At 47.2% G+C, this 27523-nt stretch overlaps 1 protein-coding gene and 1 long non-coding RNA gene across 3 annotated transcripts in view; both read left to right on the top strand.

The window, feature by feature from the left end:
* Positions 1–27523, top strand: part of LOC116437397 (CBP80/20-dependent translation initiation factor-like) — a 484652-nt gene that overhangs the window by 347779 nt on the left and 109350 nt on the right. The gene's annotated exons all lie outside the window — the stretch shown is intronic.
* LOC116437398 lies at positions 966–24870 on the top strand. The gene is made up of 3 exons (XR_004237277.1): positions 966–1010; positions 18701–18703; positions 24674–24870. It is a non-coding gene; the product is annotated as an uncharacterized LOC116437398 (long non-coding RNA).

Below are 27523 nucleotides of genomic sequence, written 5' to 3' on the forward strand. Positions count from 1 at the left end.
AAAGCCTCCATGGTATGGGGGACGATGGTTAAAATATAAATATGGGGAGGCCTGGCAGATTGATTATGTCACACTCCTGCAAACCCACCAAGGTTTGCAAGTGCTATGTGCTTACTATGGAAGAAACAACCACCGGATGGCTGGAGACATACCCTGTGCCTCATGCCACTGCCTGAAACACCATCTTGAGCCTTGAGAAGGAAGTCCTGTGGAGACATGGCACCCCAGAAAGAACTGAGTTGGACAATGGGACTCATTTAAAAAATAGTCTCATAGACGCCTGGGCCAGAGAGCACAGTATTGAGTGGGTGTATCATATTCCCTGTTGTGCACCAGCCTCTGGGAAAATTGAATGGTACAATGGACTATTAAAAAAACCACTCTAAGAGCAATGACTGGTGGGACCTTAAAATATTGGGATCTACATTTACCAAATGCCACCTGGTTAGTTAACACTAGAGATTCTACCAATTGAGCTGGCCCTGCCCAATCAAAACCTCCACGTACTGTAGAAGGGAATAAAATCCCCATGGTGCATATGAGGAATGTGTTAGGGAAGACAGTTTGGATCAGTCCTGCCTCAAACAAAAGCAAACCCATCCATGGGATTGTTTTTACTAAAGGACCTCAGTGCACTTGGTGGGTAACACAGAGGGACAGGGAAACATAATGTGTACCTCAAGGGTGAGGTAAACAGAATTGCCCAATCAAAATTTATAAATAAATAACATTTATTATGCGACCGAAATATCGGTCTCAAAGGCCACGATCGAGAAAAGCAGCTCCAAGCCCGGGAGATAGACACGCATAGATCTGATCTCTATCGCACCAGACCTCCCAAGTTCACGAGTGCTGCTTCGGCTGGTCTCTTCTTATACAGTTTTTGGGCAGAGTCCGAATTAATTCTATTCTTCTCATAATTTTAGCATATTCATGAAGTTTTCTTGTCTTGGAGTTGGGCTGCACAAAGCCTTTCCTGGGTCTGATGAATTGTCCATCCTGGGTGATGAGTGGGCCATTTCTGGTGATGGAAGGGCCATCTCTGATGATGAATGGGCCATCTCTGGTTCCTGGAACAGTTATTTTTAGTTCCTGGAATGTCCTATTCCTTATCAGATGAGATGTAGATATCAGAAGGTGGTAATCAAGTCATCATGGTGCAAATGTCCCCGTGATAAGATCTAACCCCACCTAGGTGGAATCCTCACTTGTTGTGAGAGAACTTCTTTTAGTGTTGTGAAATTTTTCTCTCAGCCAGGCTGGTGGAGGGATTTTGAAACTCTGTCTCTACATGGTCTGATTACATTCCAGTTTTATACATAATAGCACGAATTACATACTTTATTTATAACAATTCCCCCCCTTTTTATATGGAAACATTAATTCGTGCTACCTTTTGTCACTATAAAAAAATAGAAATACTATCATCAAATATTTACTACAAATATAAAGGTATGAATATTCAGACAAAATAATTCCTTTTAGTCATAGCTATTTAGTTTTTCTTGTAACTCTGGCTTTTCCTCCTTTATCTGCTTTTCAAACTTTATCAGAACCTCGGTAGCTTTACTATTTGCTTCTTCTTCTTTTAATTCCATGATTTTAGAGATTTTATTGTTTTTGCCTAATCCTCCAGCAGCTAGTTCCGGGTCCATGGGCATCGCAGCTATTTGCATACCTTGTACTACTGAGTGTATTAATCTAATAAAACATGGTATCATGCAGGGTATGAATATCACCCCGGCCACTGAACAAAGTATGAAAAATACTGCCTTCTTCCACCATGTACCATCAAATAATTGTTCCCACCAAGATGCTTGTAAGATGGAATTCCATTTTTGGACTGGAACGTGTGCCACCTTTTTGATCTCAGCTGCGAGGTCCCTGATGGTCTCTCCATAGTCATCAATTTCTATGCAGCGTTCTGATTCATTGAACTTGCCACAGAGTCCCCCTTCCTCAGCTAACAAATAGTCTAATGCAATTCGGTTCTGGTATACAAAGGCACGCATCTGAGAATGTTGTTTAGCTAACAGTTCTAGTGCATCCGAGGTATGATTTGAAACCACTTCTACTACAGCTTGGAGCCTTATGAGCCGATTGAGTAAATAGACAGGGGTTCTATACCCCCAGCTCCCATCCTGTGCCTATGTTGCTGGGCCATAATATTGGATTATTCTTTCTGCAGGCCATTCTTCTTCACCCCACTTTTGATTCCCACCTGCTATAGGTAGTGTTTTCTTTACCCCCCTTTTCTTTCGGCTTAAGGTTTTGTACAAGGGAGCTCCTAACAGGCCACTTTCTGATCTGGGGAGTGTAAAGAAAGAAGGTCAAATCATACCTAGAGTGCATGAACCTTTCCATTTGCTGGGCAGTTCGCTGTATGCCTTTTTGCCACATATCTAGTATATACCATTAGGGGCTTTCCATTTTATTCTCCTATTTTCTGGTTCTCTCCAATACTCTTTTAAGTCCTCTAAGGATTGGTAAGGGTTAGCTCCAGATTGCTTGTACCAGCAAAGGTTGACTTGACTATTCCAATCACAATTTGCTTTTCTTTCTTGACTCCAATATCCTGCAGGGGGTTCTGGTTGCCAGATTTTACTTTTATTATTCGAATATATTGCTAGGGTGGATATACACGGGGTGTATCCCACAACCTCAGTATATTAATTTCCTTCCCTGCTGATGCAAATTATTCCTATTACTCGTTGGTCTAGAATCCAACCTTCAGGCCTCTGTGTAGTCATTGAGAACTGATTTTTATCTCTTTTTAGAAGTTGTTCTGGAGCTAAGCCTTCACCCTTCCAAGGCCATTTTTCTGCTGATTTTAGCCCCCCACATATCCAACAGTTGGATAAACCTAACTCAGTAGCAATTTCTTGCATCAGGTCTATGAACAAGTTAGTTTTAGGGGTTGGCCATTCCCAATCATTATACTATTTTTCTAGTAAGTTGTATTGTTTGCTTAATGCCAATAGTCTCTCTTGTTCTAGTCTCTTTTTTCTTATTTCTGATTCTTGTCTCTTGAGGTCTAATGTTACCTGTTTCATAGTGTTTTCTGGGTCTATGCCATCCTTGTTCTTAGAAAAGCAAAAGGTGTTATCATATTGCAAGCATGCCCTGTCATCATTTTCCTCAAGGAGGTCTAGTATAACAGGTTCGTTGCCGAGGGGTGATCTGTCTTTGTACCTTAAATTTTTCCCCACCCAGTAAGTTTTTTCGTCCATCATGCACATGCTTAATTTTGAATTATCATAACATAATTTGTTGATCTGAGAATAGGCTACTGTACTAGTTTGAAAACAAACCAGTGGGAGGCACTAAGTCAGAATAACAATTTAATGGCAATTAAAGAAAAGGGGAAAAAAAAAAAAAAGGTAAAAGAAAACACTGTCAAAGTGACAGAGTCAAGGTACAACCTGACACCCTGTTAGGCACGGTGGTGGTAGCAGTCTGGTAGAATGGTGGCTGCAGTCCTCTGAAGCAGTGATCCTGTAGTAAAACAGTCTGCTCTTCCTCAGGAAGTCCAGTGGTGGCTGTGTAGCTCCTGTCCTCTGGAAATCCAGTGGGAAGCCCGTGTCTCTGGTGTTCAGCCTCAGCTTATATCCACGCTGGGATGCTTGGTTCCTCCCTCTGGGTGGAGCATCTCACAATGGGGTAACAAGTCATGAGGCAGAGTGTTGATTAGGCTCATTAACAGAAGATAATCCGGAGGGAGTTATCTCTGAGTCAGGCAGCAGGACAATGATGGGCAATTAACAGAAAGATAGTCTGGGGGGAGGAGGCAAGGAAACACTGCCCCACCTGATTTTAACAGCTGATGGGGATGGTAATAGAATACACTGCAACCCAGGACATTATCCACCCCTTATTCTATTACCATCTACATTATCCCAAATCAATACCTTCTTAAACTCTAAAACACACATACATATATATATATATATATATATACACAGTGAAACCTACACACCGTTCTCACCTAAGATTAGGTCTCCTTGTGGTACACAACGGGTTTCCCCATCTTTCTGCATTACCCACCAAGTGCAACCAGGTCCTTGAGCAAAGACAATCCCACGGATGGGTTTGTCTTTGCCTGAGGTGGGATTAATCCAAACAGTCTTTCCTAAAATACCTCTCAGGTGTACCACAGGGACTCTATCTCCATCCACTGTGTGCAAGGGTTCAGACTCGGCAGGACCAGCTCGATTGATGGACCCTCGGGTATTGACTATCCAGGTGGCCTTTGCTAAGTTCACTTCCCAATTTTTGAAGGTCCCCCCACCAAGTGCCTTTAGGGTAGTTTTAAGTAGTCCATTGCAGCGTTCAACTTTTCCAGCAGCTGGTGCATGATAAGGAATATGATATATCCATTCGATACCGTGTTCTCTGGCCCAGGTGTTGATGAGGCTGTTCTTAAAATGAGTCCCGTTGTCTGACTCGATCCTGTCAGGGGTGCCATGTCTCCACAGGACTTGCTTTTCCAGGCCCAGGATGGTGTTCCGGGCTGTAGCATGAGGCACAGGGTAGGTCTCCAGCCATCCAGTGGTTGCTTCAACCATGGTCAACACGTAGTGCTTGCCTTGGCGGGTTTGGGGAAGGGTGATGTAATCAACCTGCCAGGCTTCACCATATCTGTACTTTGACCATCGTCCACCATACCACAGAGGCTTCACCCGCTTGGCCTGTTTGATTGCAGCACAGGTCTCACAACTGTGGATGACCTGTGAGATGCTGTCCATGGAAAGGTCCACCCCTCGGTCACGGGCCCATCGGTATGTTGCATCTCTCCCCTGATGACCAGAGGCATCATGGGCCCAACAAGCTAGGAATAATTCTCCCTTGTGCTGCCAGTCCAGATCCACCTGTGATACTTTTACCTTGGCAGCTCGGTCCACCTGCTCGTTGTTGCGATGCTCTTCATTAGCCCGACTCTTGGGTACGTGCGCATCCACGTGTCGAACTTTCACGGTCAGCTTCTCTACTCGGGCGGCGATGTCCTGCCAAATCTCAGCGGCCCAGATGGGTTTCCCTCTGCGCTGCCAGTTGGCCTTTCTCCAGCGATCCAGCCATCCCCACAGAGCATTAGCTACCATCCATGAGTCGGTGTAGAGATAGAGCCTCGGCCACTTCTCTCATTCAGCGATATCCAAAGCCAGCTGGACGGCTTTAAGCTCTGCAACCTGACTCGATCCACCTTGTCCCTCGGTAGCCTGTGCAACTCGTCGTGTGGGGCTCCATACTGCAGCTTTCCACTTTCGATTAGCGCCTACAATTCGGCAGGAACCATCAGTGAAGAGGGCATAACGTCTTTCAGTCTCCGGTAGCTCATTATATGGTGGGGCTTCCTCAGCACGAGTCACTTGCTCTTCCTCTTCTTCAGAGGATAATCCAAAAGTCTCACCTTCAGGCCAATTTGTTATAATTTCTAGAATCCCAGGGCGATTCGGGTTTCCAATACGGGCACGCTGTGTGATGAGGGCGATCCACTTGCTCCATGTGGTGTCGGTGGCATGATGCGTGGAAGGAACCTTTCCCTTGAACATCCAACCCAGCACCGGTAGTCGGGGTGCCAGAAGCAACTGTGCTTCAGTGCCGATTACCTCTGAGGCAGCTTGGACTCCGTCATAGACTGCCAAGATTTCCTTCTCTGTGGGAGTGTAGTTGGCTTCAGACCCTCTGTAACTTCGGCTCCAGAATCCCAGTGGTCGGCCATGAGTCTCACCAGGCACCTTCTGCCAGAGGCTCCAGGACAGACCATTGTTCCCGGCTGCAGAGTAGAGCACATTCTTCACCTCTGGTCCTGTCCTGACTGGGCCAAGGGCTACCGCATGAGCGATTTCCTGCTTGATCTGGGCAAAGGCTTGCTGCTGTTAGGGGGCCCCAGTGGAAATCATTCTTCTTGCGGGTAACCAGGTAGAGAGGGCTCACGATCTGGCTGTACTCGGGAATGTGCATCCTCCAGAAACCTATGGCGCCTAGGAAAGCTTGTGTTTCCTTCTTGCTGGTCGGTGGAGACATCGCAGTGATCTTATTGATGACCTCAGTGGGAATCTGACGTCGTCCATCTTGCCACTTTACTCCCAGGAACTGGATCTCTCGGGCAGGTCCCTTGACTTTGCTCCTTTTGATGGCAAAGCCAGCTTCCAGGAGAATCTGGATGATTTTCTCTCCTTTCTCAAACACTTCCTTTGCTGTGTTTCCCCACACGATGATGTCATCAATGTATTGCAGATGTTCTGGAGCCTCACCCTTTTCCAATGCAGTCTGGATCAGTCCGTGGCAAATGGTGGGACTGTGCTTCCACCCCTGGGGCAGTCGGTTCCAGGTGTATTGCACACCCTTCCAGGTAAAAGCAAACTGGGGCCTGCATTCTGCTGCCAAAGGAATGGAGAAGAAGGCATTGGCAATGTCAATAGTGGCGTACCACTTCGCTGCTTTGGACTCCAGCTCGTACTGAAGTTCCAACATGTCCGGCACAGCGGCGCTCAATGGTGGCGTGACCTCATTCAGGCCACGGTAGTCCACCGTCAGCCTCCATTCTCCACTGGACTTACGCACTGGCCATATAGGGCTGTTGAAAGGTGAATGGGCCTTGCTGACTACCCCTTGGCTCTCCAGTTTGCGAATCATCTCATGGATGGGAACCACAGAGTCTCTGTCGGTGCGGTATTGCCGACGGTGCACTGTTGCTGTGGCGATTGGCACCTGTTGTTCTGCAACTCTTAGCAGTCCCACGGCAGAGGGGTCATCTGAGAGGCCAGGCAATGTACTCAGTTGTCTGATATCTTCTGTCTCCACAGCAGCTATCCCAAAAGCCCAACGATGTCCTTTTGGGTCCTTGAAATATCCATTTCTGAGATAGTCTATGCCGAGAATGCACGGGGCCTCCGGGCCAGTCACGATGGAGTGTTTCTGCCACTCGTTCCCAGTTAAACTCACTTCAGCTTCCAGTACAGTCAGCTGCTGGGATCCTCCTGTCACCCCAGAAATAGAAATGGGTTCTGCTCCCACATACCTTGATGGCATCAGAGTACATTGAGCACCGGTGTCAACCAAAGCCGTGTATTTTTGTGGGTCAGATGTGCCAGGCCATCGGACCCACACAGTCCAAAAGACCCGATTCTCCCTTTCCTCTACCTGGCTAGAGGCAGGGCCCCTCTATTCCTGGTCATGTTGCATGTTGCTCCCTTCCGATGAATACGTTCCTGAGGTCCCTTCAAGAGGGTCGGTCATATTATCATTCCGGTACCGTCTGGAGTTCTGTGTGCGGGAGACCGGAGCAATGTTGACTCTAGATGCGCTTCTTGTGGTAGTTGTCCCTCTTTTTAGTTCACGTACCCGAGCTGCTAAGGAGGAGGTGGGTTTTCCATCCCACTTACTCATGTCTTCTCCATGTTCCTGAAGGAAAAACCAGAGGTTACCTCGTGGGGTGTATCCTCTCTCCCTGGTTGGGGGTCGCCGGCTCCTAATGGCAGAGACTCTTGTTGGTTCTGGTGAGATCTGGTAAATCTCTTCCTTAAGTTCCTTTTTCAATTTCTGATGGCCTTCTTCAATCAAGCTCCGGACTTGCTCAGCCAAAAGACTTGTTTCCACGGATGAGACATGGGTGCGAAACGGGGCTGTGACGGTGTCCTCGTAAATCCTCAGTTTGTTCACCAAGACGCCCACCCTGTCCTCACCTTCCCTCCATTGCAGCGTTGCCAGGTAACGGGAGTATATCTCTGGTCCAAGGCGTGCGAACCTCAACCACATCTGTGACGTGCACTGGACACCATCTGGGCTCTTAGGAAATCTCTCATCTTCTGAGAAAATGATCTCCAGCACAGCCAATTCCCTCAGGCACCGGATACCTTGTTCCATTGTGCTCCATTTTCCTTGGTGCACCTGGAGGTCTTCTTTACAAAGGTACCTGTCCCTTACACTTGTAAGCAGTCGCCGCCAGAGGCTGAGGGTTTCTTGGGTTCTCCCGATCCCCTGGTCAATGACCACATCCCGGGACAGAGATCCCAGTTGCCTGGCCTCACTTCCGTCCAGAATGGTGTCATTGGCTGCAGCGTCCCAGATGCGAAGCAGCCAGGTCAGGATAGACTCGTTTGTCTGGCGGGTGAATTCCCTCCGCAGGTCACGCAGCTCACCCAGGGATAGTGATCGAGTGATGATCTCCGGTTCTGCTTCTTCTGCTGGGTGCGAAGGTCCTGCTGCATCCTCGTCAGTCACTATGCGGACTGATTTGCTTTTTGATTTCTTCTTCTGCACGGGGGCAACTGCAATCGGTTTAGGCTGTTCTGGTTCAGTGATGGTTTGCATGGGGACGCTGACAGTGCTTTTGGTTCCCTTCTCCTCTGTGTCAGTCTGCGTGGACATGGACGCTGTTGTTTTGCATTTGGTTCCTTTCTCCTCTGTGTCAGTCTGCGTGGACATGGACGCTGTTGTCTTGCATCTGGGTTCTTTCTCCTCTGTGTCAGTCTGCGTGGACATGGACGCTGTTGTCTTGCATCTGGGTTCTTTCTCCTCTGTGTCAGTCTGCGTGGACATGGACGCTGTTGTCTTGCATCTGGGTTCTTTCTCCTCGGTGACAGTCTGCGTAGACACGGACGCTGTTGCTCTGCTCTTTTTCCCTCCCTCATCCTGAGGATGCTGTGCCATAGCTCTGATTCTAAGCATGGTGTACATGGTGCAGGCTGTACAGAGAAGACAAAGCAGAACTGACAGCAAGTTTATGCCGTCTTTGACATCCAGAGGGAATTCAATATTTTCAAAAACTGCTGTGCCTGGCCTGAAAGGCTGGAAGAAACCACTCTCTACTCCTCCCACCAGGGGCTGGGTGCGATTGTTGAGGAGATCCCAGACATAGGAGCCCAGACTAGGACAGCCAAACAAAACTGAGTATATATTCCGAATGGTATTCATCGCCTCACAGGTTATTATGCTGTAGACATAATAAACCAATAAAGCAATTCTCATACCATTTCCTGGTTTTAACAGGAGTAATACAACAGGCAGGTAGTTCCCCATGTGAGGAAAAATATAGAGAGCAAGATACAGTACCCATGCAGACCAGCTGAGCACCATGGTGAATAGATTTCTGTTTATACAAAATTGTAATTCTGACTTTTTCTCAGAGCAGGCCCCACATTGGGCGCCAAATTATGTACTAGTTTGAAAACAAACCAGTGGGAGGCACTAAGTCAGAATAACAATTTAATGGCAATTAAAGAAAAGGGGAAAAAAAAAAAAAAAGGTAAAAGAAAACACTGTCAAAGTGACAGAGTCAAGGTACAACCTGACACCCTGTTAGGCAGGGTGGTGGTAGCAGTCTGGTAGAATGGTGGCTGCAGTCCTCTGAAGCAGTGATCCTGTAGTAAAACAGTCTGCTCTTCCCCAGGAAGTCCAATGGTGGCTGTGTAGCTCCTGTCCTCTGGAAATCCAGTGGGAAGCCCGTGTCTCTGGTGTTCAGCCTCAGCTTATATCCACGCTGGGATGCTTGGTTCCTCCCTCTGGGTGGAGCATCTCACAATGGGGTAACAAGTCATGAGGCAGAGTGTTGATTAGGCTCATTAACAGAAGATAATCCGGAGGGAGTTATCTCTGAGTCAGGCAGCAGGACAATGATGGGCAATTAACAGAAAGATAGTCTGGGGGGAGGAGGCAAGGAAACACTGCCCCACCTGATTTTAACAGCTGATGGGGATGGTAATAGAATACACTGCAACCCAGGACAGCTACGAAGATAGATTTTTTCTTCCCTCCAACCCATACAGTATGATTACAGTGGTCACAGATTGAAACCGGCATTTGGTCTATATTTCTCTTATGTCTCTTATAGTATTGGTTTCTAGTTTTGAAAGGAGGAACTTCTGACTTCCTTTTCTTAAACCTTGCATTTCGAGATAAGCATTTAATTTTGCCTTCTGATTCACAAATTTGAAATCGAGTGCCATTCAGATCACAGTGTTTGCTATTCCCTTTGCAGTTCTCTGGGCTCTGATGTGTCTCTTGTTCCTTCGGAAGGACCTGCTGACACAGTTCGCAAAGGCTGTCAGCTTTTTGGCCCTCTTTGGGGGACAAACCCTCTAGTGGTGTATTAAGTGTTAGGCATATGGTCAGGGTCAGAACCATCAGGAACCCCCATAGGTGTATCCCTCTGCCTTTGCCTTCACCCACTGGAGTGCAGCCAGTGGCAAGGTAAGCCATCTTCTTGGCAGCAGGAATATTCTTCTGGGGTCCTATGGCTGGACCGAATAGCATACCTTCTCTTATATATGTTCCACCTAGAGAGTTTTATTGTGTCTGATCCGCAAGGTACTTTGATTGTTTTCCGGCACTCGACTGTTAAAATTTCTGCTTGTGCGTCTAATTTTCCCCTGACCCCATATTTATATATGGCATACCACTCAGGGGAGTCTAATTCCAATTTCCCTACATTAGTAGCAAGGGTTAAGTATTGGCTAGTCAGGTCTTGCTCCTCCTCCAAACACTTTGTACACAGGCCTCTGGGCCTATCCCCTCTACGACAATGAACAACCCAAATTTCATTACAATATTCCCACTTGAAAGAGACAAAGGGATAACATTCACAACCAGGTATATTACAACTTATCTGATCCCTCCCGGTCATTTTTTGGGTTGGTGCAGTTTTATCTTTAAGTCCCCTGGGACAGAAGTGATCTTCCACTCAGGTGTCTCTTTTTGAAGTTCTGTTTTCTTCACTCGAGAAGCGTGCATCCAGCTTCTCTCTGCTGTCTGAATTACTGCGTCAGTCCATGCCTTCTCAATCTCTGTAGATTCCTGTTAATTTCTAATAGGTATGGTTGTATTTGCCTATCTTCTATCCCGGGGTGTCCTACTGGCATCCCGTATAACATTTCGAAAGGTGACAGCCCTGTCTCTGAATGCGGCATAGTTTGGATATTTAACAAGGCTAAGGGGAGACATTTTACCCATGACATTTTTGTTTCTAGCATTAATTTAGATAATTGAGCTTTTAGTGTCTGATTCGTTTTTTCAACTTGACCCGAACTCTGGGAGTGCTAAGGAGTGTGATACTCCCATTGAATTCTCAGAGCTTCAGCCAATTCCTTAATAATTTTTGAGGCAAAATGTGTCCCCTGATCTGAGTCCATATAATTTATCATGCTATATCGGCGTATAATTTCGTCTAATAATATTTTTTTTAATAAGGTTTGTGCTGTACTTCTAGGGCTTGGGAAAGCCTCTACCCAATGTGTTAATTTATCTACTAAACTAACAGATTTTTATACTTCTCCACTGTAGGCAACTCTGTAAAATTTATTTGAATTTTCTTAAAAGGCCGGTGGGCTGCAGGGCAACTTCCCAACACTGCTCGTTGAGATTTAGCCTGGTTTACTTTTTGGCATGTCATGCATCCTTATACCTCCTGCTTGGTTAACTCATAAATTCTTACATCTGAAAAATTTTTTAAAAATTGTTCTGCTAGAGCCTGTGCCCCCCCCCCCCAGTGAGTTTGCTGATGTAGTCTTTTTAAAATTTTCCTACTGTATTCCTTTGACAGTAGCTCCCTCCCATCAGGTAACTTCTACTTACCTTTTTTTTTTTAAGGTTTTCCCTTATTTTTAAATAGACTTCAATCTCCTTTTTGGAAGGTTGTGGGGGGGGTATTCTCTGGGTTCTCTTTGCTCGACCTCTGGGGTACTCACTTTTAATAATGTTGCGTTTTCGCCTCTTTATCAGCTCCTCGGGTCTGGAACTGCATTCCTGTATGCACTATTGAAATCGCCTCTGGCTCCCTGACAGCTTCCAGGATCTGTTTTATTATTTCCCCATGGATTAATCCTCTCCCTCTGGTGTTAATTAACCCTCTTTCTTCCCAAATTTCCCCAAAAGTGTGTACCACACCAAATGCATACTTGGAGTCTGTAAAAATAGTTCCCCCCCTTTTTTTTCTGTTAGCCAATGTCCCAGGTATTCTACCTCGGGTTCAGTGAACTGGGGTTTTGATTTGGAGACTTTTAACCCCTTATCTCCTAAGAAATTTAACAACTTTATAGTGGCTTCTCTCACATCCCTTTCTGCTGGTCCAGCCACCGGCAAGCCATCCACGCACTGAGGCAGCCTGGCTCCCCAAACAAAACCGGCTGAGCAATTGCTCAAGAGCCCGACCAAACAAGCTCGGTGAGTCCACAAACCCCTGAGGCAAGGAGGCTCACCTGAGCCACCGCCCCCAGCGGGTTTCCGGATCCCCCCCCGAAAAGTGAAACAATCCCAGCTCTCTTCTGCCAGAGTACAAGTCCAAAAGGCACCTCTCAAGTCTACCACGCTACACCAGGTATCTGAGCGGGGGTGTCACCCAGCAAAGTGCACAGATTAGGGGACCGTGGGGAAAAGCACCCCAGCTATTACTTGCTTTAGTCTTTTTCTCCCTTCTATAGGAAGAGGATATTGTTTAACCCTTAATCAGAGCTTCTGGCCTTTTAATCTCGATACGAATGGGTGTCATTTCTATTCTGCCTGCTTCTCCTTTGGTATATGAGACTTTCGGATTCACCTTTTCTTTATCCTCTATGGATGGTTTGTATAAGCTCACTACAAGCTGTGACTCCCGAACAATCAAGCTTACCTCCAAAGCCACCATCAAATCTCTTCCTAACAAATTGTAGTCCGCCTCTTCAATTAACAAAACATTCTCTAGGCATGTCCTAGTTTCAGATTCGAACTCTACATTTTTAATAACCGGGACCTTAAAGGATTCCCTTTTTGCTCTGACCAACGTCGGGGTATCTTTGCTTGTTGTACATCCGCTCGGCAGTCCCTGAACGATGGTTTGTTCAGCTCCCGAGTCTACAAAAAAAATTAGTTCCTGCTTTAGGGGTCTGACTTTTAATTTTATCAAGGGCTTCCTGGACCCTAAATTGAGAAGCCCCTGACACCCCTAGACCTCTTGAAAGATTTTCTCATCTTTCATCCTTCTCCCATGCATCAACCCCTTTCTCTTCTTGTGTGCTAAATATTCCAGTATGCATAGTCCCCCCATCAACTAAAGCATACCCTTGTGGAAGGTATCTTTTCAGGTTTTACCGGCTAGGCTAGTGGTTTAATGCCTTAGAAAGCCTCGAGCAGCCTAGAAAGGTAGCGCGGGCGATCTAGCACTTTAGTAGCTCTAAAATCGGTACCTGTATCAGCTGCAAAGCAAATACCATCAGCAGAAGCAAAGAGAGAGAAATATAGCTCCCTGCTCGCTCAATTTCCTGCAGTTAGAAGCTTTCAAATGAAACAGACAACAAGAGATGTTCACAGGAAGGTAGCTGAACCAAGAGAGGGTGGGGCCCCCCTCGATCGTCTCTTTCATTAGGAGAAGGGGAAAGGGGAGGACTGGGGGCAGACCCGGGGTGACCGGCCGATCAGACACTGCTAAAGAGTTTGAGTTACATTTGGTTTTGCCCGCACATGGAACAAAGGAGCTCGGAGCACATGGCAGAGGCAAGTGTCTTGGGGAGGGGGAGGGGAAGCTCAGAAGAGGCAGCAATTCCCTATTTTTTTTTCTTTAAAGCTGGGTTGTAACTCTTAGTAACTTAAAAGTGCATAGAACAGTAGCAAAACAACAGTGCAAAACATAATTGGAATCTATCGTCCCTACAACTCGACAGTACCTAGGATGCCTTTAAACTAGTTCCCCAGTCAAAACTCAGGGGTTTAGTCAGGACATCTATGGTATGGAGTATCAGGACAAAGATTTACAAAATACAGTGCAAAACCTGAGTGCAAAACAGTGCAACTTAACTTAAGGGATTAACATCAAAATCTGCAGTAGGGGGTTTACATGAGGGTGCAAAATCAGGATCCTTTTTACAGCATCTCCTCCAGGAGGCAGTTTTAACCTCCTTAACTTTTGAGGAAGTGACATAAGGTTTTACCCATTTCCCTGGGATCCATCTCAGTCCTTGAGGGGTAGATACACTGGCATACCCACGTCCCCAAGTTACAAGTTTGTATGGTCCTTGGATTTTTTGAGTCTCTGGGTCCCAGATCAGGACTTCTGGATTTTCCTTCAGTTTCTGTCTCCCGGTGTTCTGGAAATGACGATAGATGGGAGGGTTTGGATCCTCAAAGGTGCCATTCAGGAAGTTTATGGTAAACAGTGCTTTGCTGAGTCTGAGGACAGGTGAGTTGAGTTTGGTGGTCCCTGATTGTTGTAGCAGCATTCGCTTGAGAGTTTGATGGGCACATTCAACAATGCCTTGTCCAGTTGGGGAGTGAGGAATACCTGTAACATGTCGAAATCCCCACTGCTGGCGAAAGTTTTTAAACTCCTGAGAGGTGTAGGCAGGTCCATTATCAGTTTTTATCTCCTCAGGTATACCAAGCACAGCAAAAGCTTGGACAAGATGTTTTTCATTGTCCTTAGCCTTTTCACCTGCATGTGCAGAGGCATACATAGCACCAGAGAAGGTATCAATAGAAACATGAATGTATTTTAATCTCCCAAATTCAGGGAAATGTGTGACGTCCATCTGCCACACTTCACCGCTATTGATGCCTCTGGGATTGACCCCCATGCCCAGTGATGGAAGCTGTAGCTTCTGGCAGTTGGGACATGTTGCCACTATTGCTTTTGCCTGCGTCCGCGACAGATGGAACATGCGGATAAGAGCAGGAATATTTTGATGGTACATGGCATGGCTCAATTTTGCCTGTTCAAAAACTTGGGGGAGCTTTGGTAAGTCGGCTGATAAAACTATGTCTGCTGGCAGAGCCAGGGCATCAGCTCTACGATTACCTTCCGCAATAAATCCTGGCAGGTTTGTATGTGACCTCACATGCATGACAAAATAGGGATGCTCTCTGTGGGAAACCAGATAAATTAATTTTGAGAGCAAATCATAAATTTTTTTGTTTGAGATTTCTTTTAGGAGAGCATGCTCAGCTCTAACAGTTACTCCAGCTACGTATGCTGAGTCTGTGACCAAATTAAAAGATTCTTTGAACCTCTCAAATGCTCTAATGATGGCTGCTAATTCAGCTACTTGTGGTGATCCCTGGATTACTTTGATGTCAGATTCCCACTTTTGCGTCTTTGGATTTTTCCATGTGACCACGGACTTTTTACTTTTACCTGAAGCATCGGTAAAAATGGCAATCGCATCGAGGGGTTTTCTACTTTGAATCTCTCGAGGGATGAAAGAGAATGGCAGATTAAACATGTTATGTTTTGGGTAATGATTGGAGATTTGGCCTGAGTGACTATCAAATGTGTTACAGTGGGGATCACTGTAACATGCATATATCAAACCAGGAGTCCCATGAAAAAGAAATATATATGGACGGATTCTTGGTAGATGTTTCAGAGATGTTTATTTCCCCAGCCGCATGGGCGGAGCTCTCCCGAGGAACCCTCACAGTCTGGACTGAGGGTCCTTGCCCGCGCAGGGAAACACAAACCAACCAATGGGGAACGAGGCTGACCAGGGGCTCGGGAAACCCCTGTCTGTCTCCTCAGTGCCCCTCTCCCAGGGCTACAAGGGAGGGGGAGGAGACCCCGACACTAATGCAAATTGTAAATTTATATTATTTTGGAGTAGGTGATCTAATGCGTCAGTTGTTACAGGTAAGTAGATGCATGCAAAGTCACATCCTGCCAGGGTGCGGAGCCTTGATCTACCCTTCATGATAATTTTTGCCATTAGTTCTTGTGGTTGTGTGATGGTTTTAGTACGTTGGAGTGGAAGGAACACTGTTGGGGAAGATGAAACAGGAAAACCTTGTAAATATGATTGCCTGACAAAAGATTTTGGGAATATGAAAACTACAGGCAACATCGAAATGAAAGCCACTTTTGAAATACCAGGTCTTAGTTACTGAACAACTGGAAAACAATGGTATGGCCACTGAAGTAATCCCCTCTTGATGGAACAATACCCTCTGCTTGCAGGCAGGTCCAAGGGTCAGAGCAGACCCTACTAGCTCAGCAGAAGGGGTCCAAAGAGTAGTTTTTAGAAGTTAAGATGCAACGTTCTATGGTAATATAAGAACTCTTATAGGCTGTATGTAAATGCTATAGGATTTGTATCTTGTATTAGATTGGTTAGTGACAATTAGAATATTCAGTACAGAAGATGTTTTATTGTATTGTAACCAGGACTTCAGACACTTCTATTCATTCTCACTTCCATTCCTTACTCTTACTTCCATTCTATTCTCTTGCTCTTGCTCTTGCTCTTACACACTCTCTCTCTCTCTCACCCACTTACTCTCCTGCTTGCTCTCTTGGGCCTGCTCAGAGCTGAGTCTAGCAGCTCTGAGCAGTGCCCCAATACCCACGCCCTTTACAATAAACCGACTGTGTCCCGAGACCTGCCTATAGAGATCTCCATCCGTTTCCGTCCCGACCGAACCCGTCCGTAACCTACAGTCTGGCGCCCATCGTGATTGCCGAACCCACACCCAGAACCTACAGAACACCCATTCAATTATGATGAGGGGTTCCTTCTGCTCTTTGTCCCACTGAAATATGAGGCCATGAAAGCGTGGTACCTTCCCTAGAATAACAAGCTTAAAGGGTAGGGAGGGCTGATACCTGTGTGCTTGTCTGGTGGAAATGAGCTCTTGTATCTTTTTGAGAGACTGCCTTGCCTCTTCTGTCAGGGATCGAGGGGATGCTGGACCGCCTTCCCCTTTTAACAGGTTCATAATAGGAGCTACATCCTCTGTGGTGAATCCTAACCAGTGTCCTTAAATACTTTAGTGTCCCACAGCTCTGTTGCACTTCCTCTAATGTTTTTGGGTTATTATTAATCGTAACGGGTGTTGGGGTGATAGAGGTTTCTGTGATTTTGAGTCCGAGGTATTTCCAAGGGCTTGTTCTCTGCGTTTTTTCAGGTTGTAATTCAAAGCCCTTGGCCTCTAGGGCCTCAATCACCATGTTAAGTGTCTGCTCGAGATACTGATTAATTGGAGCACATACCAGCACATCATCCATGTAATGTAGGATGATGGCTTTCTCTGCTTTGGCACAGATGGGAGATAGAATTTTAGCAATATACTCTTGGCAGAGAGTTGGGGAATTTTTCATACCTCCAGGAAGCACAAGCCAATGATAACGTTCCATGGGAGTTTCACGATTAATAGAGGGCACAGAAAATGCAAATTGAGGGGCATCTGCAGGGTGGAGCGGAATAGGAAAGAAGCAATCTTTAATGTCAAGAACAGCTAAATGCCAATGTTGTGGGAGCATTGAAGGTGATGGCATACCTGGCTGAAGGGGTACCATGTCTTCAATAACCTTATTAATTTCTCTAAGATCTTGGAGTAGCCTATATTTGTTCTTTCCCAGTTTTTGTATTACAAACACGGGTGTGTTCCATCGGCTGTTAGTTGGAACTACATTTCCTTTAGCCAATTGTTCAGCGACTATTTTTAGAGTGCCTCTAAGTTTTCTTTTTTTAGCGACCACTCGTTAACCCAGACTGATTCATCCATTTTCCAAGTTAATTTATGTGGATGGCACTCAGCTCCAGCGGCCTGCAAGGGAAAATTTTGATGTCTAGGGGTGATATCAATTTTTGTTCCCCACTGAGACATGGCATCCCTTCCCCACAGGGTGAATTTGATGTCCAGGACATACGGACGAAGTGTCACTATTTGTCCTTCAGGACCTCAATTTGGATGGTGTTTTTGGATTGCTTCACAATTTGGGTACCTCCAATCCCTTGTATGATGCCCTGAGATTTCAACTCCTATTGCGCAGGCCACCTATCAAATGGAATGACAGACACATCAGCACCTGTGTCTATCATTCCCATTATACGGATTTTATGTGATTTGTGATGGAGCTTACATTCTATTACAGGTTTGTCGTTTCCCAAAACCTCAGTCCAACAGATGGCTGGGATATGACCATCTGTGGGCAGGTATTTGGGCAGTGGAATGGCCTGTGCAATGACTTGACCCTTTGGCATGAAGTACGGTGGATATATACATTGTACAATTAGGTTAGAACACCCATTCTGATCCACGTTCATGGGTGTGGGTGTAACCTCTATCCCAGCAGGTGCTTCCCGAGTGTCCCCAGTAACAAAAAGGTATGTAAATTCTGGCATGTGGTCCACATTCTGGAATAAAATGGGTATTACGGTCTGTTTGTTGTTGTTGAAATGGTGTGCTTTATCACAGGTTACCTTAAACCTGAGTCCAGAAGTCCAAGTTGCTTTGTCTGCAGCCCTATTTATGTCTGAACGCGGAGCTGTTAGGATGCGTTGAGTCGCTAGTTTCCCTGCTGTTGACCTGGGGAAACAGTCTTTGGAGAGGTTTTTATCAGCAGTTATAATCGTTCAGCAATTGCGAGCTACATGTCCCTTTTTCTGCCAACGATAGCATATAACGTTACTACGCAATTGAGTTTCCCCTGTACTCGTAGCATTCTCCACAACTTCCCTAACTATCCCCACTTTTTTCAAAAAGGGAACAGCTTTGTTCGGCTGCGCCTTCTTTGTACAGACTTCGAGGATGGATTCAACAGTAGGGGGAGGATGCAGTGTGAGGATGACTTGTTTGCAAGCATCATTCGTATTCACCTGGAGCAGTTCGAGTAGGAGCGCTTGTTGGAGGTCAGGATTAGGGACCTGGGAAGAGACAGCTTCACACAAACAGTTATAAAACTGAATAATATTTTCATTTGGCAATTGCTTGATGGTGGTATAATGAGAGTTAGGAGTTTGAGATGGTAATAATGTTAAGGCCTTTTCAGCAGCACGTGTGATTTCAGTAAGAACTGGAGGAGGGATAAGCATTGCTTGTTTTTGAGGATTTGCCATATTATTGTCAACAGATAAAAGGTCTAATGTGATATAATTGTTTTTAAAATCCAGGTAATTATCTGGAGTTTGCCACAAAATTTTCAATAAATCAGATAAAATTATTTTCCATTGCTTTTTCCACATCATAAAATCACCAGGTGTGAGAAGAGTTTGCATCAGTGTAAGTAAATCATGAGGTACAAGTAAGTGAGTTGCAAAAGTAGCACTTAAAAGGCTCTTAAAATAATTACTCTGCATTCCAAACTCCTTAATTGCCTTGCACAAATCCTTAATATCAGAATAAGAAAGGGGTTTCCAGTCAGGGTTAGCTCCATTGCTAGTACAAGAGAGTGTAGTAGAAGCATTTGGAGTTACTTCCTGGTAGCCATGGGTTCCCGGATTCAGAGGGGCAGTCACAGGATTGTGGGAACCTGGGGTGGGACAATGGGAAGCAGGGGCGGGGAGTGGAGGGGCCGGGGTGGGGAGTGGAGGCGGGGACATGGCCAGAGGAGGGGAGGGGTTGGGGCGGGGTTGTGGGAGGCAGGGGCGGTACTTGAGCCATGGGCAGGAACAGAGGGAGGGGTGAAACACAACGCTGTGGGGGGTGGGGTTAGGTTGTGATGCAGGAGTGGGAGGGGATGGGGACAAGAAGGGATTTGTGGAGTGAGGGAGAAAGGGATTGTGGGAGGTGTAGTTTGGAGAGGAAGGAACATTGCGTCCCGCCATTACTGGAGACAAGCAAACTCGGAAAAAGGGGTTGGGGGGAGGGGTTTTTTCCCGGGCTGCGAGCACATGGCAATGGCTGTCCCTGGCAACAAAGAGGTCAGGGGGAGAAGGGGTTTTTTAACACGCGCTTGAAACATGAGGGCTAGAAACTGGGGAAAAGGGAGTGGAGGAAAAGGGGTTGGGAAGGTCCTGGGACGGGCTCCGGATTCCCATCTAAGGCAGGGTGCTAGGAAACACGGGTGAGCCAGGAGGACGATAGCTCTCCTGTGCTGAGAAGCAGTCTGCTCTAGCTGTGTTTTCCAGCGTAGGGGAAGAGGGATCTGGGACACAGGGGTTGGAAGAGGGTTATAAGGGAATTAACAGGGGGGTTTTGCAGTGGCTTTTCATGTACTGCCTTTTTCTCCAGCAAAGTATAACTTAGTAACAGGAGAGGAAAGAATTTTGAACACTGTTTCGTCTCCTGCACGCCTAAGAGAGGAGAGTTTTCTCCCACCTTATCCCAAAATTCAGCAGATCTTATGTCTTTGGAGGTCAGATTAGGAAAGTACTGAAAAAGCCATTGTACAAAAGATTGAACTAGATTTTTAGGGTATTTATGCCCAGTTAAAGAAAGGTAACTTTGAACTTGGTGGTATATTTCTCTATGGTGTGCAGAAACATTAGATCCCATTATGAATGCAGCACCAAACCTCAACCCCTTACTCGCCAAAAAAGGAGGAAAAAAAGAGAAAGTTTGCACCGGCACCAGCTTAAGACAGGAGCCCCTAAACCAGCAGGGAAATACTCACCAGAATTCTGGATTTATCACAGGAAAGCAGGTCCGGAGAAAAAAACACGCGAGAAGGGTCTTCTGCTTACCAGCCGTTCCCTCGCCACGTGGTGTGGGGGAGGGTACAGGCTGAGCCTCTGGGCTCGATGTTACACAAAAGTAACACCTCGCTACACAGAGCTGGCACAGCAGAACGTGCAGAGCTAACTCCAGCAGACAAACAGCTGCCGGGACACCCTGAAAGTCTCTCAGAACCGGGGGTCAGAGATAGCACGTTGGGCGCCAAATGTGGAAGGTATCTTTTCATCTTTATACCGGCTAGCGCTTGTATTTCAATGCCTTAGAAAGCCTCGAGCAACCTTGAGAGGTAGCAAGGGCAATCTAGCACTTTAGTAGCTCTAAAATCGGTACCTGAATCAGCTGCAGAGCAAATACCATCAGCAGAAGCAAGGAGGGAGAAATATAGCTCCCTGCTCGCTCAATTTCCTGCAGTTAGAAGCTTTCAAATGAGACAGACAACCAGAGATGTTTACAGGAAAGTAGCTGAGCTGAGAGAGAGGCGGAGCCTCCCCTCGACCATCTTTTATTAGGAGAAGGGGAAAGGGGAGGACTGGGGGTGGACCCGGGGTGACCGGCCAATCAGACACTTCTAAAGAGTATGAGTTACATTTGGCTTTGCCCGCGCTGGAACAAAGGAGCTCGGAGCACATGGGCAGGAGCACGTGTCTTTGGGAGGGGGAGGGGAGCTCAGAACAGGCAGCAACACCCACCTTATCCCAAAATTCAGCAGATCTTATGTCCTCGGAGGTCAGATTAGGAAAGTACTGAAAAAGCCATTGTACAAAAGATTGAACTAGATTTTTAGGGTATTTATGCCCAGTACAAGAAAGGTAGCTGTGAACTTGTGGTATATTTTCTCTATGGTGTGCAGAAACATTAGATCCCATTATGAAAGCAACACCACAAGCCTCAACCCTTATTCGCAAAAAGGAGGGGAAAAAAAAAAAAAAAAAAAAAAAAAAAAAAAAAAAAGAGAAAGTTTGCACCGGCACCAGCTTGAGACAGGAGCCCCTAAACCAGCAGGCAAATACTCACCAGAATTCTGGATTTACCACAGGAAAGGAGGTCCAGAGAAAAAAAACACGCGAGAAGGGTCTTCTGCGTTCCAGCCGTTCCCTCACCACGTGGTGTGGGGGAGGGTACAGGCTGAGGCTCTGGGCTGGATGTTACACAAAAAGTAACAGCTCGGAACACAGAGCTGGCACGGCAGAACGTACAGAGCTAACTCCAGCAGACAAACAGCTGCCGGGACACCCTGAAAGTCTCTCAGAACTGGGGGTTAGAGAGAGCACGTTGGGCGCCAAATGTGGAAGGTATCTTTTCAGCTTTTTACTGGCTAGGTTAGTGGTTTAATGCCTTAGTAAGCCTCGAGCAGCCTAGAGGTAGCACGGGCAACCTAGCACTTTAGTAGCTCTAAAATCGGTACCTGTATCAGCTGCAAAGCAAATACCTCTAGCAGAAGCAAAGAGCTCTCTGCTAGTTCAATTTCCCGCAGTTAGAAGCTTTCAAAAGAAACAGACAACAAGAGATGTTCACAGGAAGGTAGCTGAGCCAAGAGAGGGCGGGGCCTCCCTCGATCGTCTCTTTTATTTGGAGAAGGGGAAAGGGGAGGACTGGGGGCGGACCCGGGGTGACCGGCCAATCAGACACTGCTAAAGAGTCTGAGTTACATTTGGTTTTGCCCGAGCTTGGAACAAAGGAGCTCAGAGCACATGCAGAGGCAAGGTGTCTTGGGGAGGGGGAGGGGAAGCTCCGAACAGGCAGCAACATACCCTGACATTTTTTCCTTGTACACATCTGGAAGAACCGTCTACAGATATTTATTTCTCTTTCTGAAAGGGCTTGTTCATCGAGATCTGCTCGAAATTTGGTGTTTTGCTTCTCCTTTAAGAGGAGCAGCAGAAGCGGTCTTTGCCAGGGGAACGGTGCAGGTGAGGGATGGGGGTAGGAGGTGGGAATCCTCTCCGAGGCTGATTCCTCTGATTCCTCCAGGAGTGGGGTGGGGGGGGATAAGCGGGAAAGTGCCGCTGGAACTGGCAAGGGACAAGCTCTTCTGGCGGATACCAGAGCCTGGATTGGACCCTCTGCACGGGTCCACAGCAGCCACGGCAGCAGGACTCTGTGCTGCTGGCTGGCCCAGCGCAGCCCGCGGGGCCGCAGCCGGGTTCAATGAAGCTGTGTCAGACAATGCAGCAGGGCAGGGGCCAGTGGAACGGGCCGCAGACATCAGGACTGGGGCCGGAGCCGGGACTGGGGCCACCACCGGGCCGGGGCAGGGGCAAGGGGGGGCCCAAAAGCAGCAGGCTGGGCTGCTGCAGAGCGGATACCCGGCTAGGGACGGGCGGGACGCCGTAAGGGGATGCTGGTCTGGACCCGCCGGACCGCAGGGGCTGGAGGGGGGCGGCGGGAGCACCGGGGCTACCGGCGGAGCCGCCGCCGCTGGGACAAGCGGTGGACTCGCGGGTGGTGCCATAAGAGCCGGGACAGGCGGGACCTCGGGCTCCAGGGCCGGCGGTGCAGCTGCGAGTGGCGCCACAGGAGCCTGGGCTTGGGGGGAGGGGGCAATGCTTCCAGGGGGCTCCAACCCCTATCTTTCTTGTTTTTCTCCTTTCCTTGGGTTTATTACTCCTTTCGGGACAGTCCCCCCAATGCTGTAATATCCACCCTAGGGGACTATCTCTAGGGATTTCAGGTATCCCTTGTTCCTTCCCACCCCCTGATTTTTCTTGGGGTTTTCTCAGGATTTTACTCTTTTGTTGGAAAATAGTTAGAGGATCAGGGACATGGATTATTGATAAAGGGAACAAATCAATAACTGCACAGAGCAAAAGCCTGCAAGCAAAGGCCTGCATGAGAAAAAGCCTCCATGAGAAAATGCCTGCGTGAGAAACAAGCCTGAGAACAAAAGGGAGTTTTTAAAGAGGTACAGTGCTGTTCTGATAAAGATGTGCTGACCATGAGAAGGGAGGAAAGTCTTTGATCTCTCAAGACAAAACATTAAGCTTGCCAAATGTAGTCTTTTATCTAACCCAATTATGTAGAAGTAAGAATGCGCCTTCGTAAGTTTAAACTAATTAAAGAACTGATAAGCATGTATACTTTCAATACTATATAAGTGCCTCTGTATTGCTAATAAATGAAGCTTGCTTTACCAATCACATTGATTGTCTGCATGGTTTTCCCCACCGAAGTCGGCACTCTTTTTCTGTCCTATCTTAAAGAAAAATGAAAAAAAAGATAAAAAAATTACTTCGCTAGCGTATCTTACCTGGGACTTTGCGGAGAGTCCTCTAAGTTCTTGAATTTGGTACCGTTTTGAATTTGTATTTAATTTGTTACCAGTATAGTAGCCCTCGCAGAGGACCGCCCTGGGGGTTTTCCTCCGGTAACTGCTCTTGAAGTTCTGACTTTTACCTGGACTAACTATGTCTGAGACTAGGGGGCTTACCAATCTTTGAACTCGATAAAGGACGTACCCTTCCTCCTAGCCGTCCGCGATCGATCCCCCAAATTCCTCGATTTATTCGGGCTTGACGTGTGGAAAAGAATTAGGTTTTTACCCCATGTCTTTCGCTTCCCCCGTGACCGACCTCTTCCCTCACGGGAGAGAGGAACTGCGATCTTGGGGTCCGCACTCCCTTCGTGATAATATCACGTCTCACAAACACGCTCGGTTGCTCCTCACTCAACCACGCGATACTTATGGTCCGTTTTCCTGCATGGATTCTTCGTGCACGTAGATTTTTATGAGTGAATTACCCTGCTGCGGCTCCGGGGATCCCACCCTGGGTCCCCCCCGAGTTCCCTGAGAGCTCGTTTTATTACCTTTTCTCGATCGAGGTGCCGTTTTAAATTAGATTCGTTGATATGGTTGGTCCGCGGGATCCCCTGTCCGGCCAGGCCGCTAAAAAAATTAGCAGGGTGCCTCCTGACCAAAAAAGGGGTCGCGCGATACCCAAATCACATCATTTTGGGGTCACCAAACTGAGGTAAACAGAATTGCCCAATCAAAATTTATAAACAAATAACATTTATTATGCGACCAAATATCGGTCTCAAAGGCCCCGATTGAGAAAAGCAGCTCCAAGCCTGGGGTTGGAGCTAGGTGAACACGCATAGATCTGATCTCTATCGCACCAGACCTCCCAAGTTCACGAGTGCTGCTTCGGCTGGTCTCTTCTTATACAGTTTTTGGGCAGAGTCCGAATTAATTCTATTCTTCTCGTAATTTTAGCATATTCATGAAGTTTTCTTGTCTTGGAGTTGGGCTGCACAAAGCCTTTCCTGGGTCTGATGAATTGTCCATCCTGGGTGATGAGTGGGCTATTTCTGGTGATGGAAGGGCCATCTCTGATGATGAATGGGCCATCTCTGGTTCCTGGAACAGTTATTTTTAGTTCCTGGAATGTCCTATTCCTTATCAGCTGAGATGTAGATATCAGAAGGTGGTAATCAAGTCATCATGGTGCAAATGTCCCCGTGATAAGATCTAACCCCACCTAGGTGGAATCCTCACTTATTGTGTGAGAACTTCTTTTAGTGTTGTGAAATTTTTCTCTCAGCCAGGCTGGTGGAGGGATTTTGAAACTCTGTCTCTACATGGTCTGATTACATTCCAGTTTTATACATAATAGCATGAATTACATACTTTATTTATAACAAGGGGATTTGATTTTTGGGTGAGAACAGTCCATAATATTGAATTGTATATGTCTTGGGTACAGAGACAAGGGGTGGAGTTTTCATCACTGTCTATTCAAATGCCATTCATGTCACAGCTATGGGTGTGGTTTCGGCAGGGAAAAAGCCATGGCACAAAAGGAAAGGGGTCCATTTTCTCTGGCTTGCTGAAATGATCAGCAGACCCTGGCACTGGACAACCTGCGGGTCCTTTCCCATTTCCAAGCCTTTCCAACATGCTTCTGCAGGACAAGTGAGCTGAGAGGCAGCATGGCCATTCCCAAGCCAAATGGTGCTGAAGTGACAGCTCTGACTGCAGCTGGGGCCATAGGTTTTGGTGCCCGGCAAGTCCATTTTCTTCCCCCGCCCCTGCTCACTGCCCAATTGGCGCAGTGTCCCAAGACAGCAGCACAGACACCGAGTCCAACAGGTGTCAGGAGGAGGCAGCATGTGGCAGGACTGACCTTACACAGCCACACACCACTGCAGTCATAAGGAGCAGGGAAACACACCAGAGGTCCGGAGCTGCCCCAGACAATGCCAGCACACCCTATCTGCCACCAGAACCGCTTTGTAAGCCCCTACATTCATAGGTTTTTTTGTTCCAGGGGGAAGGTTGAGCCAAGAGGGACTTCTCCACGCTATTGTCCTTTGTCTTCTGCTCCATGTGGTCTCTATGGTGGCTGCCATCTTGTTTTTCTTTGTTCCGGGGAGGCCACAGGATTCAGCACATTTGTATCTAGTGGTTATTGCTGTTATCTTGGTTGTTGCTGGTTTTCTTTTTAGTAAAATGTTATTTTTTCACCTATATCTTCTCACATTTGTCTATATTGGTGAAAGGGGATTGGTTAAAACTAAAGGAGAGTTAACTCATTTTGGAGTCTCTGCCCTGTGTAATTGTCTTTAACTAAGACAGTATAATATTGGTTGCTGAATGACAGTGCCACTGTATGCCATAACTGTTATGATCCGTATTAACACAGAAGAGCAAGGAAAACTAAGTCTCTGTGAATAAAATGAATAGAATCCAGTGTTGGGGCTTTAGAGTTCTAGGTTTTTTTCTGTTAAAGGAATTTTCCCCCCCATACTGTTACTAAGACAACAAATTGCTGGGGTACTTAAGGAAGACAAAAGAGCTACCCACTGGGGGTGGGGTGGGCCTGGCTACTCTTTTGTTTCACCTGGGTGTGGGGTCAGTCGCTCTCTGGGTTTGAGAGAGAGAAGCTGCTTGTTCTTTGCGGCCGTTTTCTCTTTCTGCGGAGAAAGACCCCAGGATTCCCGGGGGCCCACCTTCCTTGCCCCGCTGGAGGCCGGGCTGTGGCCGCCCTGCCCCGCCGCTGCTTCGAGCCTTCGCTACGCTGGTAGCCGTGCTCACCCCTGCCTGCCTAGACCTCTGGGGGGTTCTCCGTTTGGATACATCTCGTCTGCCATCTGAGATTTGTGCTCGTCCCTGCTGCTCCAGCCTGCCACTCCAGCCTGTCGTTCCAGTCCGCCGTTCCAGCCTGCTGTTCCCGAGGGTCCGGCCAGGGGTTTGTGAAGCCTTTGTTCCATCCTTCCCCAGGACCCCAGGGCACCGGTGCCGCGTGCTTCCCGAGCTCGCTCCGGAGCACCCCCTGCAGCTGCGGGGAAACCATCGCACCTGCCCTGCTCACCGGGAGCCGCCAGCGCCCCTGCCGGCTGCAAGCAGAACTGCACCCAAGGGGAAAAGGGCTCGACAGCCAAGAAGGCTGGCACTGGGTTTGTGATTTTTTGCTGTTACTGCCACAGTTATTGTTGCTTGTTTGACTGGTTATATATATAATAGTAAAGAACTGTTATTAGTATTTCCCACATCTTTGCCTAAAAGCCCTTGATTTCAAAATTATAATAGCTCAGAGGGAAAGGGGTTGCATCTGCCATTCCAAGGGGGGCTTTCTGCCTTCCTTAGCAGACACCTGTCTTTCAACCAAGACATCCAGAAAGGTTGAAATATACCCTAAAACTTGATTAAAACCAAACGAGATTAGATGTTGGTGCCAAAAAAGTTGATATAATTTATTTAATAGTGTCATGGATTAGCAAGCATAGTCCCGGAAGTGATGTTCTTGCAAAGAGGTGCTTACAGCTCCTCTATGACCTGACAGAACCTATCAGCTGGCTAGTTTGAATATAGACAATTTTTAAGCCACTTAAAATTTTGACTGCCTCTGTGGTCCACATTTAAAAATGGACAAAGCCCGGGGGAGGTCTGTCTCGCTTCCGGCACTGGGACAGGTAGCTGCAGGGCCCGTACGGGGCCCGGCAGGCCCAGGCCAGGCTCTGCTCGGGCCAGGCCGGGCTGGGCCACAGCCATCCTGGAGCCGTGCGGCCCTGTTCCACCCGCGGAACCCCCCCATCCCTGCTATGTGCAGACAGCGCAGCCCCCCCTCTCCAGTGAGGCAGAAGATTCAGCTGAAGCTGCCCTGCTGTCCGGCAAAGATCATGTGACCAACAGTGATAAGCAAAATTCCAGCTGCAAGGCCCGGGTGAGATT

The sequence above is a fragment of the Corvus moneduloides genome, chromosome W, assembly GCF_009650955.1.
Source record: "Corvus moneduloides isolate bCorMon1 chromosome W, bCorMon1.pri, whole genome shotgun sequence".
Lineage (NCBI taxonomy): Eukaryota > Metazoa > Chordata > Aves > Passeriformes > Corvidae > Corvus > Corvus moneduloides.